The sequence below is a fragment of the Coptis chinensis genome, chromosome 1 (genome assembly GCF_015680905.1).
Source record: "Coptis chinensis isolate HL-2020 chromosome 1, ASM1568090v1, whole genome shotgun sequence".
In the NCBI taxonomy this organism is placed as follows: domain Eukaryota; kingdom Viridiplantae; phylum Streptophyta; class Magnoliopsida; order Ranunculales; family Ranunculaceae; genus Coptis; species Coptis chinensis.
Window position 1 is genome coordinate 42,771,870 of NC_141456.1, and position 14,333 is coordinate 42,786,202.

General features: G+C 35.7%; 3 pseudogenes; 2 read left to right on the plus strand and 1 right to left on the minus strand.

Annotated features, from left to right (window-relative positions):
• Positions 1–445: 445 nt before the first annotated feature.
• Positions 446–3,930, plus strand: LOC147524109 (DEAD-box ATP-dependent RNA helicase 1 pseudogene; annotated as a pseudogene).
• Positions 3,931–6,370: 2,440 nt separating this feature from the next.
• LOC147524110 (armadillo repeat-containing protein LFR pseudogene) lies at positions 6,371–7,473 on the plus strand (annotated as a pseudogene).
• Positions 7,474–13,156: 5,683 nt separating this feature from the next.
• LOC147524111 (nuclear pore complex protein NUP58 pseudogene) lies at positions 13,157–13,828 on the minus strand (annotated as a pseudogene).
• Between the last annotated feature and the right edge of the window lie 505 nt (positions 13,829–14,333).

The following is a 14,333-nucleotide window of genomic DNA, read 5'->3' on the forward strand; positions in this document are numbered from 1 at the left end:
GGTATTTTTTTTTTTTTTTTTTTGTCCTGTTCGTAACTAATTGGGCTAATTGGGTTATTGGCGCTAATTAGAGAAACTCAGGTCACGTGGTTTAACAAGGTCCCCGTTAGACAAATTGGATGGATTGGGATGGAAAATAGACGGAGGTACTAAATTGAACCAAATTAAGAGTTTGTGGTACTAATAGGCGAGAAATAGAGTACATGTACCATTTAGGGAAAAAAATGAAAGTACGTGGTACTAAATAGTCATAAACTCTAGATCTCATAATAAATCTTGTAATAGATCTTGTAAACATCTTGCAGAGCTGGAAAGCCATTGTAATAGATGTACTACCATTCTTTGGATAAGTTTTCCAAATGCTTAGCTCTCAAACCTTATTTCTAATGGAGAATGCGATGTTCTCCAAACTCTGAGAACACATATGCTTGATATTATTGAACGAATGGAAGATAAAGTATACTAACATAGGTAGTGTTTATTGTGAACATATATGCCTGATATTAAATGATGATCTTTTTATGTAGTAGCATTATTTACCTATCGAGTTTTCCAACAAAACAATCTTACCATAAAATATGTGCATTCCCCGCATTAAACTATTTATTTTTTCCCTTGCTCAGGAAAAGTCATGCAAAGTTACTAGAGTGTTGGACACATAATACAAATACCCTACGATGCAATACATGGTAGCTTATTTCGCATTAAAATTTATATTGGCACCCAAAACAATAATTACTTCAATGTTCTTCCATTGTGGGAATGCACTACACATTCATGCACCGTACCGCACCAGTCATAACATATAACTTTGTATGTTATATGTTTTTTAATCTAAATGATAACAACAATTTGATGGCAAGCTAAACTTTGTTGCGCTTTTTTAACGTGCTTTCACTAAAAACAACCCATGACTTCGTCACAATACCCTTTACACATTAGAAACAACCCATGACTTTGTCACGATGCCCTTTACAGTACGGTTAATTGCATTGCAAGTTATACTAAATGGTTAACAAATTATACATCGCAAGTGCGTTAGTTGTTAATATGTATATTCCAACATTTAACTCAAAACAATATAACTAACAATGCTCTAATAACAAAATAAAATTTCAATCAAAAAATATAAGAACATTTGAAAGTCTAAACAAATGTCTCTATATGCATTTTTCCTATTTAAAATTTCATGTACCCTAAGGTCTGATTGGTATTGTCCGGCTAGCCGACAGACCTGGGCTCTTGCACCTAATCATTCTCATTAGAAGCAATAATGTTGAGGTAGAAGCAGTTTTTGTCGCACTCGATGCAGATTTTATCTTAAAATGTCTTAGTGCAAATGAATTGAATCTACCACCAAACCTTTCAGGTTATTAAGAAAGGAGATGCTACTTGTTATATTTTTTATATCGATATAATCAGTCATCCCATTTTAAGAGAGACCCATCTTTATACCTGGCTTTGAACTTTTTACTTGTCGTCAATGTGGGTTATTGAATTTCTTCCCAACACACTAAACTGTAATACAAACAAGATTTATAAAGAAGGATTCACGATTGCTATATTCAACTTATCCTTCATAATGATCATAGATGTCCTGAGGGTCAGGAAATAGTCTAATTAAATTGAAAAAAAAATATGACAAAACCAAGTTGACTTGAGAGTTACATTATTTGAAAATATACAAATTGCCCCTCAAAATAGTAATACCATCGTATTTTTATTTACTTATTAAATCAATTTTTATTACTAGAACGCAGTCAAACAATGCATGCTACTCTAAAAAGATTCAGAGTTACGTAACAGTAGATGAGTACATAACAGGTGATTATGTTTTCGCATTAAGTTATCAACTAGTTTTCTACAAAGTTAACATACTATTTTTATGTGAACTACGTGGAGATCGAAGAGTAGAAAACCATCAGAGATTCATACTCAAATTGAGTCAATCATTAAGAAAGATATTTGGAAACCAATATTATATGGGCACCGGTCTAGTTCATATTTCATATTTCATTTGCACCTTGGCTATGTGTTAATAATTTAGTTCGTTTGTGTCCAGAAATTGTACATCTTTGTATTGAAAAGGTTTGTTGTTCGAATAGGTGTATAATATATATATATATATATATATATATATATATATATATATATATATATATATATATATATATAGTTTTGCTCTTATGCAGACTTCTAAATTGCGGACTTGAACGGACTCCACCAAAAAGAAAACTCATGTGTTACTCTCTCTCTCCTATCGGACTTCTCATAAAAATCAAAATTTTTTTTTTTTACGTGTAAAGTGTAAACAGGAAAAACAAATGTTCATAAGAACTATTCTCTCTAGATAAAATCTCTTTGCGTGCTGCCATTCAATATTCATAATACTATGATTTGTATGAGAAAACCACCACTAAAAGCCTAACTAGTGATCCCTTCACGCAAATGTCAAAATATATGTATATTCATCGTTAGTGTCGTTAATTCCTTAACAAAAAATGATTTTGGAGGATTATCCAAAAAGAATGGGTTTCAGTTCACTATTCATCCGATTCAGGTTTTCCCATGGCAAGAAACCATTGGACCTGGTGCCTTTCTTCGAGACCTATGTATAAATTCGCCAACGGGAAGTTTTTTAGCATATGCTTTGCCTATAGTTCAGATGCTTTCCACTCGTTCAGTGAAATGTATACGTGCTTTAGTGGTGCTGCCTACTCGTGATTTGGCTTTGCAGGTTAAACAAGTCTTTGCTTCTATCGCACTTGCAGCTGGATTATCAGTTGGTTTAGCTGTTGGTCAAACTTGTATTGCGGATGAGATCTCTGAGCTTATTAAGAGACCGAAACTGGAGGCGGGTGTTTGTTATGATCTAGAAGAACAGGGAGTTGAGTTACAGAGCTCAGTGGATATCTTAATGGCAACTCCTGGAAGGCTGATGGACCACATTAATACCACAAAGGGTTCACTCTTGAGCATCTTCATTATGTTGTAGTTGATGAAACAAACCGGTTACTCAAAGAGGCATAACAGTCTTGGTTGCCTAAACATTTTTCAGTTGACACAATTGGATAAGGAAGATTTTTTTTTCCCATGCCAAACTGTTTTTCTCCCCTTTTAAAACTTGTAAAAGGAAATCTGGTGTTGAAAGGGGATGTAAGGGTAAGACTTGTCCAAGACTTGTGAAGATGCTTCTGTCTGCTACACTAACTCATGATCCTAGCAAGCTGTCTTAGCTTGATCTGCACCATCCTTTGTTCTTAACAACTGGGTCTCAGCGTTATCAGTTACCGGAAAAGCTAAAATCTTATAAACTGATATGTGAATCAAAGCTCAAACCATTGTGTTTGATTGCCCTTTTACAAGATTTAAAAGGGGAGAAATGCATAGTTTTCACATCGTCCCAAATCAACCCACCGGCTCAGTACCTTACTAAAATGTTTTGGTGGGTTAGAATTTAAGATAAAGAAGTATTCTGGCCTCCAACGTCAGTCTATACGAAGCAAGACATTAAAGGAGTTCCGTGACGGGGATATACAGGTGCTTGTGGCCTCTGATGCTATGATTCGTGGGATGGACGTTGAAGGAGTGAGAACTTTAATCAACTACGATGTGCCTGCTTATATCAAGACATACGTTCACCGAGCAGGTCGGACTGCTAGAGCAGGGCAAGCTGGGCGCTGCTTCACTTTGCTACGTAAACATGAGGTTAAACGGTTCAAGAAACTGTTACAGAAAGCTGATCATAATACTTGCAGCGTTTACCGTATGGCTGCTGGTTCTATTGAGTCCCTCCGTCCTGAATACACTTCTGCGTTGGAGAAATTGAAAAAGTGTGTGGAATCAGAAACTTCAAGACGCAGGAAGATAAGTTACAAGTCCTCTAGAGCAGCCAAAAGGGAAAATGTCATAGGTAATTCAGATGAATAGATGTTATTTTTCTTGCCAATAGATGGCTTTTTGGATAATGGCTAAAAACCCATTTTGCTTTCCAATGTTTCCTCCTTCATTTTGCAAGAGAATTACGACTATTTTAACATATACATATAGTAGATGACATCTTGCAGTTCGAAGGGATCACTAGTTAGTTTTAAATGGTTTTTCCTCTGGCAAATCATAGTATTAGAATTTGTAACTTTTCGACTTTTATAGACGAATAGGTCTTATTTAGAACATTTGTTTTTCTGTTTACACTTTACACTTTCAGTCTTTAAAAATTTCTGATTTTTATGAGAAGTCCGATAGGAGAGAGAGAGTAACACATGAGTTTTCTTTTTTAGTGGAGTCCGTTCAAGTCCGCAATTTAGAAGTCCGCATAAGAGCAAAACTGTATATATATATATATATATATATATAATTAAGATATATATATATATATATATTAAAGCAAAAAATAAAGCTCCCGCAAAAAATATATTAAAGCAATTTAGAAGTCCGCATAAGAGCAAAAAATACCCCTTGCGGGAGCTTTAATATCTTAATATTAAAGCTCCCGCAAGGGGTATTTTTTGAGCTCTATTAAAATTCCACATCATATATATATATATATATATTAAAGCTCCCGTAAGGGGTATTTTTCGAGCTCTATTAAAATTCCACGTCATCTCCTATTAAAACGAAATTTATATCATATTTGAAAAACGGGAATCTTTTTTTACAACGGGAATTCCTCTCCTATTATAACGGGAATTTCTTTCCTATTAAAACAAATTCTAGCACTTCTAATTAAAGTTGGAATCATCCTCCTATTAAAATGGAAATTCCTCCCCTATTAAAAAGGAAAAATTTAGCATATCTAATTAAAATGGGAATTATTCCCCTATTAAAACATGATCTCTCTCCTAATTGAAAAAACGGGTTTTTAAAACTTAATTAAAACTTTATTTAAAACAATTTGTTAGAAAATTAAAACGGGTTAACGACTAAAACGGTAGTACCAATTTTCTAAAAAAAAATTAAATGTTTTCAAAAGAACCGGTGCGTATGCACGGGTCTACAAGATAGTCTTAATATTAAAGCTCTCACAAGAGGTATTTTTCAAGCTCTATTAAAATTCCACGTCATCAACTTAATAGTTAACTTAAAACGGTAAACTCTTTTCCTTTTAGAATTCGATCAACTTCAAATGGGAATCTCCTTTCCGTTTAAAACCAAAACTCAAATAGTAGTATAAAAACTCTTTATTTTAATTTCCAAATTAAAATGGTATCTCTCCCCCAAATTAAAAAACACGGGTTTTTAAAACATAATTAAAACAATTTGTTAAGAAATTAAAATGGGTTTTTAAGACTTGATTAAAACAATTTGTTAGGAAATTAAAATAGATAAGCGACGAAAACAAAAATCACGATTTGTTATGATTGTTTAGCAAATTTTTAAAAGAGCCGGTGCGTATGCACGGGTTTACTTTCTAGTATATATATATATACATTAATTCTCTAAAAAGTAGCTACTTAAGTTAACATAAAATAAGTACGTACGTAAAACTTCACCTACAAAATGAATTCAAATCTAATTTTTTGTGGTTACGAAGCACTCACCATAATGATTATCTTCCCAAAATTTTAGCTAATTTGGAAACCTCTAACATGGATAAAAATTGTTGACATCTTTAAAAAGAAATCTAACGATCTAGAAATGTTAAGTTTTTGTAATCATTTTTTGCTAATGTTAGATGTTTCTAAATGTGCTAAAATTTTGTAGAGATGATCTTAATATTGAGTATATCATATCCACAAAAAAAATATGTTTGAATTCATTTTGTAGGTGAGGTTTTACTTACGTACTTATTTTAAAGTTAACTTAAGTAGCTACTTTTTAGAGAAAGACTATATATATATATATATATATATATATAGCCCCGCTCTTAAGCGGACTCAACTTAAACACCGAAATATCGAAATAAGAAATATACTCACGAAGGTTTAGAAAACCCCAAATCTCGCTCATATTCTCTCTCCCATATCTTCATTCGTGATTCTCTCTCCTATTCTCTCTCCCATATCTTCATTTGTGATTCTCTCTCAATGTTATCGCGACTTTCACTCTCTCTCCTATTCTCTCTCAGTATTATTGCAACTCTCTCCATAAGGATGCCACTAAGATCTTCTCAGGCTGCCCGTTTCTTGAGTCGTTGAGCTTAACCGATATTGAGTTCGACAAGCTAAGGAGTCTTGATATTTGTTGTCCTAAACTTAGGCACTTAGCAATAGAAGATTGTTTTGATGCTAATTTTGGTGACCCTAGTACGGATTGTGATTGTAAGATTGAAGCAGTTGCTCCAGTTTTTTTATCTTTAAAGTTGAAAGTTGATTTAAGTAACAAATACTCTATTGAGATCCCGTCTTCTCTAGTGAATGCTGACTTTGACATGGAGGTTGATATAGATGATGAAGAAAAAGTGATTGATGAATTCAGTTTGGAATATTATGTTCAAAGGTTGGAAAAATATCTAAGAGAAGTCTGCAATGTCAGAACACTCAGATTGTGAGATTGTTAGGTGCAAACTCTGTTGTTTCGGGTTCGTGAAATACGAGGCATTAGATCAGGATGAAGCGCATCTTCACCATGGCTTAGCACCATCCGCATCTAGTACCGCAAGCTTAGGACGTAAAAACTCAATAAATCATTATCCCTCTGAATGGTGGTTCGATGAAGATGGCTTGTTTAATCTAGATGAAGAAGGCCGAAAGCGGCAGCGGTGTCTTTTTCTTTTAAGCTTCAATTATCATTCGTAACTTCTCTTTTATGCAGGAAAATGAGATTATTATGGCTTAGCATTATCATTGCTTAGAAACCGTGTTCCAATGCATAGAAGATCATTCCACTGAGGATGAGGAGCTTGTAACAAATGCTCTTGAGACAATTGTGAATTTAGCACCACTACTGGACCTCAGGATCTTCAGCTCTTCCAAGCCGTCATATATCAAATTAAACGAGAAATGTGCAGTCCAAGCTATTATGGGGATTCTAGGATCCTCTGTCAAGGCCTGGCACTATACAGCTGCTGAATTGCTTGGTTGCTTAATAATAAATCCTAACAATGAACCATTTCTATTGCCTTTTGCGCCACAGATATATAAGCGCTTAGTTGATCTCTTGAGTCTACCAGCAATAGATACGCAAGCCGTAGCTGTTGGAGCACTTTATAACCTTTCAAAAGTCAGTATGGATTGTAGGCTGAAGCTTGCAAGTGAGCGATGGGCAAATCGACCGGGCTTCGAAAGTGATTAAGGCTTCTCATCCCATGCACTGAAGTTTGCGGGAAAGCGAATGATAATCTTGAAAGCCTGGTCTCGGGCCACAAAATAGAGCTCTTATTCTAGCTTTTGAAAATGCCTTTGCAGAGATCCTCTTTTTCGGTGGAAAATATTCGACAACTTTGCGAGGATTTTATATGAATTGACATCTAGACCTAACAAAGAAAGTGAGTCGCGGCTCATGGCATTTGGGGGAGTAAGCGCGTCGATTTAGATTGTTCCAAGGAATTTGGGAAATCAAAGCAATAGAAATCTGAGTTTTCTATCACATTAAAACACAAGCAAAGACAATATATAACGTGACAAAAAATGAAGCTAATGGGAAACATGAATTTCATGACTGAAAATCCAAAAAAGAATAATTCAAAGTTGTGTATAGAGAGAGAGATATGTAAAATATAGTCCATCAAAATACTTCACATGGATACAAAAAAGACCTTCATAAGTCTATGGTATTTACATAAGTCTATGGTAGTACAAGTTCAATCAGGGGAGGCCTATGTCAAAGGGATCAAATAGCCAACCATCGATATCTGCCAGAAGTTCAACTATGTCCAGTTCAAAAGTTTCTTACTGAGGTTTAGAGGAAGAATGTTTCAACAACGGACGATGCTCGCGGAAGATGTTGTAGCTTCTCTTGAAATTTCCCTAGATAATGCTTTATTGTAAGATCACGTTCCTTGGAAGTGGAGAAAACCATTTTCTCAAGACCACGACATTCTTCATAAAATTTCCACAAATTTAAGTCCATTTGTATGCCCTAGAAAGCTTTGAAACTCAAAAGACTTGAGGTGGTACATGCATTGCAACGGCAGCCCTGTATCTTTGTACTTGTGTGGTGGACTGACCCAATTTTGTGTTGAAATAATACAATGATGGTTAAAATAGTTTACTTTGATAGGCTAATAGCCCCCGAGAGTCCCGAAGTATTTGTGTTCATAAATAGAAAGGTACCTCATACCACTCGATGCAATTCACAAATATCTCGCTTCAAGGCAACAACAAAAGCAAAATTAGCTTAAATTATAAAAGAAACCAACAAAAAGCTACCAACAAAGGTACAATAACTTTAAAAGCAAGATTTTGTATTATATGATTGGTCATTACCGACAATACTTCTACACTAAGAGTTTCCAAATTAGGAGAACAGTTGAGGCGGTATATTATTGCACGAATGCAATCTCCGTAAAGCCAAGTTTGGGGCTTCATATACCTCCTCGAATTTTAATTGCAAATCTAAAGTTTCAATTTGAGCAGCAGGCTTAGAAAGAACCTTCACTCATGAAAAGCCCAATATTAGAAAATCTGTTGACAAAACAAAGAATCTCAAAAACAAATAAATTATAAACCATAAAGTTAAAATTCAAACAACTAAAGCAAAAACAAAGATATTTCACCAGTGCAGAGAAACCGAGTTTATAAATCTCTACTTATGCGGTTATGCATCAATTGAAAGATTTACTTACCACCTCTAGCTTGAACTCTTTATAAAATGGAATGAATTTATAAGTAATAGATCGCCTGAACAACGGCCCGCTTTACAGAATTTGACCCAGTTACTTCATCGAAATACAAGACAGAGTCAAGAGATAAGTTTGCATCTTGAGCACGGTGATAAGCTAACAGACCAAACACTCAAGTTATCTGAAATTTTTAGTATTCGACAAAAATTGCTACTCTGACGGTCGACAGTTAAAACGAAGTCATAATGGTAGCGGTGAAATTTTTAAACAAAAGTCATAAGTAAAATTTCAAAAGTTCATGAGAACTTTTACACTTCAACATTCTTTTGCATCCAACATCGGTTTTAAACAAACTCAAAACATGTTCGGAAAATTTCATATTACAAACAAGTTAAGAACATCCGAATTGTTATAATGCAATACCATAGCAACAGGGACTACAGATCTTCTAATACAACCGAATATATATTACATTTTTTGCTTTGAAGAATAATAAATATGTGAAAGTACCTAAAATGCAGCTTGAGTTGAATTTAGGCACTCAAACACAAGGGATCATACTAACCTTAACTAACCATGGACACAACTGAAAGTGTTACGACATTGCAGACTTCTCTTAGATATTTTTTCAACCTTTGGACATAATATTCCAATCTGAATTCATCAATCACTTTTTCTTCATCATCTATATCAACCTCCATGTCAAAGTCAGCATTCACTAGAGAAGACGGGATCTCAATAGAGTATTTGTTACTTAAATCAGCTTTCAACTTTAAAGATAAAAAAACTGGAGCAACTACTTCAATCTTACAATCACGTTCCGTACTATGGTCACCAAAATTAGCATCAAAACAATCTTCTATTGCTAAGTGCCTAAGTTTAGGACAACAAATATCAAGACTCCTTAGCTTGTCGAACTCAATATCGGTTAAGCTCAACGACTCAAGAAACGGGCAGCCTGAGAAGATCTTAGTGGCATCCTTAGGGAGAGAGTCGCGATAATACTGAGAGAGAATAGGAGAGAGAGTGAGAGTCGCGATAACATTGAGAGAATAGGAGAGAGAATCACGAATGAAGACATGGGAGAGGGAATATGAGCGAGGTTTGGGGTTTGGGGTTTTCTAAAACCCTTCGTGAATATATTTCGTATTTTGATATTTCGGTGTTTATATTGAGTCCTTTTACGGACGTCCGCTTAAGAGCGGGGCTGATATATATATATATATATATAGTCGACATACTATTCTAACATACTATCTTGACATACCAATACAACCCTTAGATCAAACAAAATCTAACATCCAGATATGTTTTTCTAATTAACAAACCAAACAAATAAAAGAAAAGGGGCGAAACGGACAATTCATTTTTCCGTGAAAGAAAACGTTCTTCTCTTTTGTTTCTTATTCTTTCTTCACGTTGTTTTTTCTCCAAAAAAACCTCGTTCTTCTTCATTCACGATTTTTTTCTCTGAGACACCAAAGAAAAAAACGAGCTGGTGGCATCTCTCTTGTTCCTATCTCAAACTTGTTCGTGCTCGTTCTCCCTCGCTCCACTTCTCCCTCTCTCTCAAATTTTTATTGGATTTTGATCGCATTAGTTCTCTCTCACTCCAAGCTCTCATTGTAAGAACAAAATTTAAAGTTTAGTGTTTTTTTTCCCTTGAGTTTCTCTGTATTTAACTTTTGGTATCAATTTTCAATGATTATAAACACTTGAAATCAATGTTCCAACGTCACTTGTAGCGTGTATATTGTGTTCGCTAGAAGTTTATATATCATTCTTCAACGTCAATGCACACAATGGTTTGTGAGTTCTTAAATAATATGGTGGCAAATGTTGTTTTCACTGAACTTACTGGAAATGCTTCCCTTTACATGCCATTTACAAATTGTAGTGTTTTTGGATACGTAGAGTTTATTTGTGGTGTTGGGGCAATGGTATTTCGGAAAATCATGTCATGAGGTAAATTTGTTTTATAAGAGTGTATGCAAGGTCGTGGCTCTGTTTGCTTTGGATGCACTATACATCTATCGCTAACTTGAATGAGCTTATATCTCCAGAGTATAAAGTTTCCTCATGGACCTAAGCATGGATAGAGAAACATACAATGTCAGTGTTTGCAACTAGCTTAATTTGTGCCTTTGCATTACACGTCCTGCTAGCACAACCATTTTAAAGAAACCAACCAGAAAAAATGATAAAAATGTGGAGGGAACTTTAATATTTTAATGAAACTTTGGAAAAAGTATAGCATTCCTCCTTGCATAGTCGTACTGAACATTTGAAAGGTTATTGTAATTCTCCCTCCACGCTAAAAAATTACAATCTAGCGATGAAAGGAATCAGTTCTTCACCGAGCAGGTAGCAACTTTCTTGGAATCAATATCTTTCCATCCACCATCACTTGCATTGGTAATATCTTTTCCAACAATGTAACACCTGCAACATTGAGTCTCTACAACAGCAGATAGACGAGATTGAGTAGGAGTAACCCTGCCTAACAGCCGACTTTGCCACGTCGATTATGTTCACCCAAAGCCTTCAAAAACAGGTTTCACTATCACAACAAACGCCCCATCGTTTTCATTCCCGCACTTGCTCAACATCTACACAAGCATCCCATCCCATCCCATAACTAATGTATACCCACAACTTTGATACATACCTTCCGAACATAGCTCTTCTCTTCTGCCCCGAATCAGTACGAAGAACACACAAAAGAAATGGGCCAATCCAACTGGAGTCAAACCATGCGCAAGTTTTCTCAAGCTCCCTAAATTCCAAAAATGTTTTAGCAGGGGAAAGAATTGGAGGGAACATTTCATCAAACATCAGTACCAATTTTCCCAACTAAAAATATCATCATTTACGGGGAAAAAAACAGTTAAAAAAAAAATTTAGAATTCTGTCGTCCTTCAAATGGGATTCTCCATTAAATAGAAGCAAATGGGTTGGAATAGATGATTTTCGACATCGAAATTCCTAACTTTAATCTTTTTTTCTTTGAGAGATCTGATCTCCTTCTCCAACATATTTTTCGAGAGGAAACGTCACATGGATTGACATTACACGATTGGTAAACCCCAACCCCCCACCCCACCTTTTTTTTTTTGAGTATATTGGTATAAAGAAAAGTTCTATTTCACTGATGTAGAAAAGGGAGTTTCTATTTCGTGATGAATGAAGATGAACAGGGTGTTATTCTTGCAAACAAATAGAAAATGACATTTTCGTCCCTTTTCTTTTATTTGTTTGGTTTGTTAATTAGAAAAACATAGGACGTTAGATTTTATTTGATCTTAGGGTTGTCTTAGTATGTCAAGATAGTATGTTAGAATAGTATATCGACATAGCCGGCCGTGTGTATATATATATATATATATATATATATATATATATATATATATATATATATATATATATATATATATATATATAAAAACTTAGTCGACTTCAAAAAAAAACAAAACAAATTCACGTGACTTTTTTTTTCTCTTTCTTTTTTCTCCACTTTTTTCTCCAACCCCACCTTTTCTCTCTCTTCTCTTTCCATAAATTCATGCTCTCTCTCCTCTCTCTCTCTCTCCATTCTTACGAAACCCCATCCCCTTAAGAAACAAAAAAAAAGGAAGACAATATATGATAAGCACACACACACAGTAGATAGATAAACAGTTAATAAATTTAACACATCAAGGAAAAATCGTTCAGTATGTCAAAAAAGATTTGAAGATGAGAAGTCATACATGCTGCTTTTGTCTATCTCAGGGGCACAATCCATCCATTGGTGCCAAACATGGCATTTGTAGGATATCTTGATAGTGTTTCAAACCTTCATTTAGCTGAGCTTTGATGCAAATGGTTGGCACGATTACTTGATAATCAATTCAATCTCCCAACAATTCGGAACATGCTCGAGCAAACCAAAGAAGGAGGAGAAGGTCATGCAGAAAACGACCAGATTTTATAAGAGGCATTGCATCTCAACTTTTTTTTTTACTTCAATTTCCTGATAACTTGGAATTACAACTCTTGGCACAAAATCGACCGAAAACGTGTTTATTCTACATGTTTGATTGATGTTAAGACAATTGAAAGGAACAACATTATCATCATCATGAATTAAAGATCTCCTCCATCTGCAGTTTATAGGAGCATGGTTCTCATCGAAACCCGTTACGCCTAATCGAAATCAAGGACGCCGCATGCGGTATGTGTGGAGCATTTGCTGCGCCTTCTACAACAATCGGATGGAGCCCATCCCGCATGAAGCGGAAACTTGTCTCCGAGATGATAGAAGACGACTTCGAGCATTGTAGCCATACTCTAAGCAAATCTCAAATTGTCGGTCACGACCTTTTTTGGTCGTGGGGAAATAGTTGGTCACAATTTGATCATAAAATCAATAAGCGGTGATCCTTGACCGCCACCGGTTTTGATGGCTTCACAAGATTTGACTAGCTGCGTGTAGTGCGAGATTTTGGCCTGGAAGCTTTAGATACAGTCCCAAAGCTTGCTCCAGACCCAACTGTTGGACCTGATGCGAAGGATGGTGTTGAAAAAAGTGAGTTCCCAGTGGCAGTGGTTGAACCAAAGGCTGGAGTGCTAAATCACGAAGGTGCTGTTGTAGACCAAACAAAGATGTTGGTGGAGTCCCAAAATTGAAGATTGGGGCGCTTTCTAGCGGATGATCCAAAAAGGGAGGACACCGAGCGAGCTCATCGATGGAGTTGAAAACATCGAGGATGACAGTAGAAGACGATGTATTAAATAGTGAAAACCCACTTCCGGATGATGCGGATGGTAGTTCTTTGAGTGTTTGATGTAATCGGCCATAGGCGACTTGAAAATAAGCCAGCACCTAGAGTAGATGGTTGTGGCATTGAAGGCAAATGCAAGGTTGGATGAACTCTCTTCACAGCAGGCTTCTGTTTGGCCAATTCCCTTACATGCGCCTCAAGAAATGGATCATTAGCATTACCCTTGCGCCCGTACCGGGTCGCCAAGATAAGCTGTTTTCATAGATTCAATGTACTGATGAAGACTCTCCACCTTGGCAGCTACATGAACAAAGAAATCATGTACATTTGACATAACTTTTGGTAGAGATCACAACAACGATGAGTCGGTGCGGAAGAATTCTCGTCGATCCGCATCTCAACTTTTAGTATCAACCATAGTGGCGAGATATGCAAAGAAATGGGTTGGGGATTTTGGAGGAAGAAAAATTGGTTATTAGAAGCCTTCACCTTACGAAAGAACCGTGACTACATAGAGAAGAAATTATTATATGTACAGTCTCTATATTTAGCAACATGTAAATTTGAAGGTCAATGAAGGAACTACCGAGGGCCGATAATGGTGCCGATCCACGATCTCTCATAAATATGTCATCACCATCATCCATTCCATAGCTAACTGTTCCATCCCCAATTCCTTTCTCCCCTCTCAAGTTCCTTGAGTAATATGAAATTTCTAGGAACTGCAAATGACCAATGCACATTCAGCTATTACATACTCTTTTATAGGAAAATATCGCGGATCAAAATATCAAAGACTGATTGGTATCTAACAATGAAATGACCAAATTTACTACATAAGAGAACCG